Source organism: Mastomys coucha, unplaced genomic scaffold, assembly GCF_008632895.1.
Source record: "Mastomys coucha isolate ucsf_1 unplaced genomic scaffold, UCSF_Mcou_1 pScaffold17, whole genome shotgun sequence".
NCBI classification, from domain to species: Eukaryota; Metazoa; Chordata; class Mammalia; order Rodentia; family Muridae; genus Mastomys; species Mastomys coucha.
Window position 1 is genome coordinate 7,867,005 of NW_022196899.1, and position 6,397 is coordinate 7,873,401.

The 6,397-nt window shown below is 37.1% G+C and overlaps 1 pseudogene; it reads left to right on the forward strand.

Moving 5' to 3' along the window:
* Window positions 1–2,022: 2,022 nt before the first annotated feature.
* LOC116094854 lies at window positions 2,023–4,793 on the forward strand (annotated as a pseudogene).
* The last annotated feature ends 1,604 nt before the right edge of the window (window positions 4,794–6,397 follow it).

Consider the following 6,397-nt stretch of genomic DNA (forward strand, 5'->3'; position numbering starts at 1 on the left):
GCATGCAAGATGTTAGTGCCTGGGTAATAGCAGTATTGCAGTGCAGTACTACTCTCTGATTGCAACTGATGCTTGCTCCACAGAAAGGGATCTCCTGTTTAATGCAGCAATTCTAAAAAAATAAAAAATAAAAAAATAAAAAGTCAGTAGCTATGGAGGTCATAAGGCCCTAGAATATACTCTAGTATTGTTATTTTGATAAACTGACATGCTTTCCATATCTTATAAGTATTTAGTTTAATCACCCATAGTCTCAAATTGCTAACCATACTGGTCAGAAAATCTTTTCTTCATAGTGGGCAGTAGTCAGTAGAGAGATACAAAACTTATCAGAGTGTTGAAAATAAGAGAATGAATGCTTAGAGCTAAGTAGGACATCTATATTTATCTTTCAACCACGAAGGCAAAGAGACAGAGAGATGTAAGACAAGGATAGGAGTAGTGGGTTAATTACTGTCCTTCCGATATAACCATCATAATCATGGACCCACAGTGACAGTAGTTGCCAGTAGAAGATCTGACCAGTATCCAACAAACCAAAATTCTCAGCATACAAGGGGTTGATGATTGGTAGTCCTCACCTTTTACTGAGTAGCTTTTGTCATAGGATAGTTGCTAAGGGAGTGGACATCATTCTTTTTCAGAAAATGTGACCCCTGGCAGGTTGGCATGAACCAGTGGATGGTCACAAGTCCATATGCTTATAAGAGAAAATAGCTCAACTTATTGGGCTATCAAACAAACAAAATAATGAAGTAGGTAGGGTTGAATTGGTGAATACAATATACTGGAAATACTGGGAAATGAAAAGCATATGTAATCACATTTTGTTGTATTCCTATGTGAAATTATCAAAAATAAAGAATAAACATTAAAAACAAATTGAGTTTGTTTATAAACACAGAAAGTACATGAATTATCTTAACACTTACAAATACGAATTTCTGCCCTTTCCAATATATAACTACTATGACAATCCTGGCTGCATTAGTTACTTATTCTCATGCATTAAATTATTCTTAATTTTTGTGACTTAAACTCATAACTGCTATGTCCCTAAGCAAGTGAACCAAGGCTCTGAGTGCAGTATCTTTTCTTAGTGTTCTACTTTTGGGCCTCTCAGAGACTGTTGTTAACCTAAGATTTTAATTAGAAAGATCCTTCTTCAAGACCAAAGTGTAGATACTTCAACCCTTCTTAGAAGGGGCAACAAAATACCCATGGAAGGAGTTGCAGAGACAAACTATGGAGCAGAGACTGAAGGAAGAACAATCCAGAGACTGCTCCACCTGGGAATCCTTCCCATATTCAATCACCAAACCCAGACACTATTGTGGATGCCAGCAAGTCCTGGCTGACAGGAGCCTGATCTAGCTGTCTCCTGAGAGGCTCTGACAGTACCTGACTAATACAGAAGTAGAGGCTCACAGTCATCCATTAGTCTGATTACAGGGTCTCCAATGATGGAGCTAGATAAAGGGCCAATGGAGCTGAAGGGTTTGCAGTCCCTTTGGACGAACAACAATATGAACTAACTACTACCCTCAGAGCTCCCAGGAATTAAACCAGCAACCAAAGAGTACACATAGTGGGACTCATGGGTCCAGTTGCATATGTAGCAGAGAATGGCTTAGTTGGTCATCAATGGGAGAAGAGACCCTTGGTCCTGTGAAGGTTCTATGCCACAGTGTAGAGGCATGTCAAGGCCAGGAAAGGGGAGAAAGTAGGTTGGTGAGCAGGGAGACGGGGGAAGGAACAGGGTTTTATTTTCAGAGGGGAAACTGGGAAAGGAGATATCATTTGAAATGTTAATAAAGAAAATATTTAATAATAATAATAAAAAATCCTTCTTCTTGATTACCCTTGCATAGTGGGCTCTGAGTTCTTACAAATTGTCAGGTTGACTCACTAATCACACAGGTATCACTGGTTGCTTCTGCCTGCTTTCTGAGTATATGCCTTGCCACAGAACACCTTAAGACATGTGTCTTAGTTAGGCTTTTATGGCTGTGAACAGACACCATGGCCAGGGTAAGTCTTATAAGAACTACATTCAACTGGGGCTGCTCACAGTTTCAGAGATCTAGTACATGATCAACAAGATGTGAACATGACAGTGTCTGGGCAGGTATGGTGCAGGGGGAGCTGAGAGTTCTACACCTTCATCTGCAGGCTGATGGAAGAATACTGACTTACAGGCAGCTAGGATACACGTCTTAAAGCCCATGCCCACAGGGACACACCTACTCCAACAAGGCCACACCTACTCCTACACTTAGAAGGCTACACCTTCTAATAGTGCCACTCCCTGAGATGTACAAAGCATCAGAGCATGGAAGTTCGTTCCATAGAGCTGAGCAAGTAAGAAGGCTTCGGTAACAGTCAAAAAGAGTGGTGCTGCCAATCACCGTGTTTTGCAATCCAGTCATTTTGTTGTGTTCTTCTCATTAGAAACAAGTTATTATGTCCAGCCTACACTCATATGTAAAGGATGGGACATTGATAGGTACTGTTGAGGTTACTAGTACTCATATATGAACCTAATCTTCTACCTATCACCCAATTCTTGGCAACAACAAGTAAGCGACCCTAAACCACAAGCTTTCCAGCCAACTTTCACTACCCATGTGCCTGGGACACTGACAATTAGAGGTTCCTGGACCCTTATCACACATTCCAAACTTACTCTGCCATGCTTTAGCTCTGAGTACTGACAGATAAGAGGTTCCCAGACTCTGACATAGGGAATGCATTTCTCCAAGATCCAGGTGTGGACCAAGCTGCCCCTGTTTCCAATTGCACTCTACAACTAACTCCAGATGTGGAATTCAAAGCACAGAAAGAAAGTAAAGAGCAGAAAGATACTATACCTCTTGTAAAAGTTACTAGTCACATCATAATGACCCCGAGCGAAAAACCTGGAAAACCTACCAGAAATATTTTAAATAAATAGTGTACCATGTTCATAATGACATGAATATATTCCAGGATAGTAAAAGAAGTTAAATAATGTCCATAGTACTCACCTCTGAAATGTGTTCAACCCAAGTTCTGACGCCTTTAGAGGAAACCATGGGAGGACAAGGGTCCTATCACTTTTAGGTAGTAAGCTGATTGTACTTAAGTACAACATTAACAATTTAGAAAGTTGTTTATAAGGCATATAATCCATGTATAATTGGAGATATTTAAACTCTCCAGAGATTCTACACGTATAATAATTTCAATAAAAATGTGAAGAGATGAGATAACACTACATTTTTTGATATATCAAAGCCAAAGAATATTCTAGAACTTCCCAAAGAACCATTGCATATGATCCTGTGAATGATAGATGTAAATATCTAGTTCACATTCATCAAAGGATTACAGAAAATAAATGATCAATCTATTTTTGAAATACAACTATTAGTCTCAAATACTTTATGTAAAAATTACATAGCACTTTAAATGGAAATTCAGTGAATGATAGTTTTTAAGCTAATTCTTGACAAAACTTACAATAAACATAATATGTAACATACTGGAATTCCTAATAACCTTAGCAATATATATAAGTTCTTAGCAATATGTATAAAGTTCTAAATATACATAAATTTAATTAACATTATATTTGCTTAAAAATACCAGGTTTATTCACATCATAAATGGAAATAAAGTTATGTTAAGATTAATTTGCATCTATATAATTTAGCTAAGCTCAAAATTCATCTAATTGAACAATAGCATTTTTGGAAAATTATACTCTTACTTTAAATAAGATGATACTTTCAATTGTGAACACAAAATCAATAATTCTTTTAAAAACAACAGAAATATTTGTTTTGTAATATAACTAGAGATATACATTTTAAAAACTCTTTCAAATAGACTAAGATGATACAAGCAATACAATCTTCAAAACTAGTTAGAAGACAAATTATATAGATGTTTAAGGCCTTTCAGCATGCATTCTGAAAATGGTTTACGGCTTCTCTTGTAAAGATTATAAAAACTGCAATTGAAATTGTATAACAAATTTACTTTTCCATTGATCTAACCAGACACTACTTCGCTATAAAATATCCTCTTTGCATTCAGAACCAGCTTAGAGCAGCCAGGATAGGAGAATATGGACAGCCATGTTCTGACTACATGTGAGGAATTTACATAAGACAACTGTACAAAATGGTGCTGGGGGAGCCTTATTTGTGCATCGCGATCCTCCTGAGAATTACCCAGATACTCCACTTGATTCCACACCAGAAAAGTGTAAGATAATGGAGGTGATAATAAAAAACTACCCATATGGACACAAAGCAGCCGCTGTGCTTCCTGTCCTGGATCTAGCCCAAAGGCAGAGTAGATGGTCATCCATCTCTGCTACGAACAAGGTGGCAGAAGTTTCAAAAGTACCTCCAATGAGAGTATGTAAAGTAGAAACTTTTTATACAATGTATAATCAAAAGCCAGTTTCAGGTCTGTGCTATTATCCTTGCTTGTTTGAGATTCTGAGAGCATACTAGAGAACCTTCAGAGAAAGCTTAGAACAAAGAGTGGAGGGACTACACCTGAAAAACTATTCTCTGTTATTGACGGTGAATGCTTAAAGGCCTGTAAATGCACCAATGATTCAAATAAATGACAACTACTATGAGGATCTGACACCCAAGGTTACTGAAGATATTACTAATGAAATCAGAACTGGGAAAGTCCCAAGGTCTGATCCAAGAAGTGTCTGCTTCTATTGTGAGCCAGCTGGAGGCCTTCCTTCTTTGACTGAGCAACCCAAAGAACATAGCTTTGGTGTATAAGAAAAGACTTTAACTTATATTCACCAGTAGAGATAATATTGGAGAAATAAAATATGAAATGATATACATTTTTAAAAAATCCTCTTTATTTTCCCATAACTGCCCTCCAGTTATGCATTCTGCATGGTGAGTTCTTTTCCTTCAATAATTGGTTTTCATGATCTGCTATGATAGAGTATTATCACCAATTGGTGCTTTAAAAGGAAGAGTCGTGGAAGCCATTACACAGAGTCAGAGCATTAGTACTTCATTGATAGACTATAACAGAAAGACCCTGATGGCAGATAAAAAAAAAATCTAGGTTTTATTTCATTTTATTAAGTTAAGAGCCACTGAATTTAAAATGGGAAAAAAGCCAGCAACATATTACTCATTATAGCTCAAATAAATTAAAGTGCTAATTTCATATTTCTCTAATCACATATTCATTCAAGATTGTTCTCATTTGCTGCCTTCTAAGACTGGCATATATAATTTAACTATGCATCTGAAATATGGAAGGCTTTTACACGAAAAAAAAATCTACTTTCATTGTAAATGAATCTATAAAATAATAATATCCAGTTTCCTGCAACTCTTAGACTATAAAGCAAAAATTTTAGATGGTAAAACTTACAAAATTGGGTCTTAAATTGAAATGAGAATATGGAACCTTGCACAAGGGCATCTTCCTGCGGTAGTAATGAATTTGAGCCATTTGATGAGATCTAGGAGTGGTGTGATAACTCAGACAAATAAAAAAAAAGGAGATTAAAGTACAGTCCATGTTGCTCACACTTGTTAGCGAGGCAGGAAGAGAAAAGCAGACGTTTTCAGATGGAGTACCAGAAGAAGTGTTCTCTTCAGTGTTCTATCTCTGTGAAGAAAAGCATTTGATTGGGATTTGGTTGCAGTCCACTGTCATTATGATGCATAGCAGGGTGGCATGCGGGCACACGGGTGCTGGGGAAGTCACTGAGGGTTCTACTCCTGGATTCATAGGGAGTGGGAACAATAAGACACTGGCCTGACAGGACTTTTGAAACCTCAAAGCCTACATCCAAGGACAGTCTTTCACCAACAATGTCATAGTTCCTCCAACAAGGCCTCACCTACAAGGCCATACCTTCTAATTTCTCTCAAATGGTGCCATTCCCTTATGAACAAGCATGGAAATATATGAGCCCATAGAGACCATTCTTATTCAAACCACTGCAGAAAGCAAAATTAAAAATTCACGGAAGTATAATTGTTGCTTTGTTCTTAGTTAAAATTATTTTCAGGGCACCGTGTAAATAATGAGAACTGTGCTTTATCCAAGAAGAACTTCTCCTATCTGTAGTTACCATTAATATAACTTTAAATAGTTTATTCTTTTGAGTATATTCTTTAGTAATTTAAATATAAAAATAGGGTTGGCAGGAAGGCACAGTGAGTAAAGGTGCTTGCTGCGGAGACTGGAGCACTGCACTTGATCCTGAGCCCCACAATCTATACACGAGAATGGAATCATACATTTTCCTCTGACTTCTACACAAGCACCACCCACATACACTGAATAAAAACTTAAAAACAAATCAATTAATTTACTTTATAAAGCAGGGCTAAAGAGAAGACTCATTAAT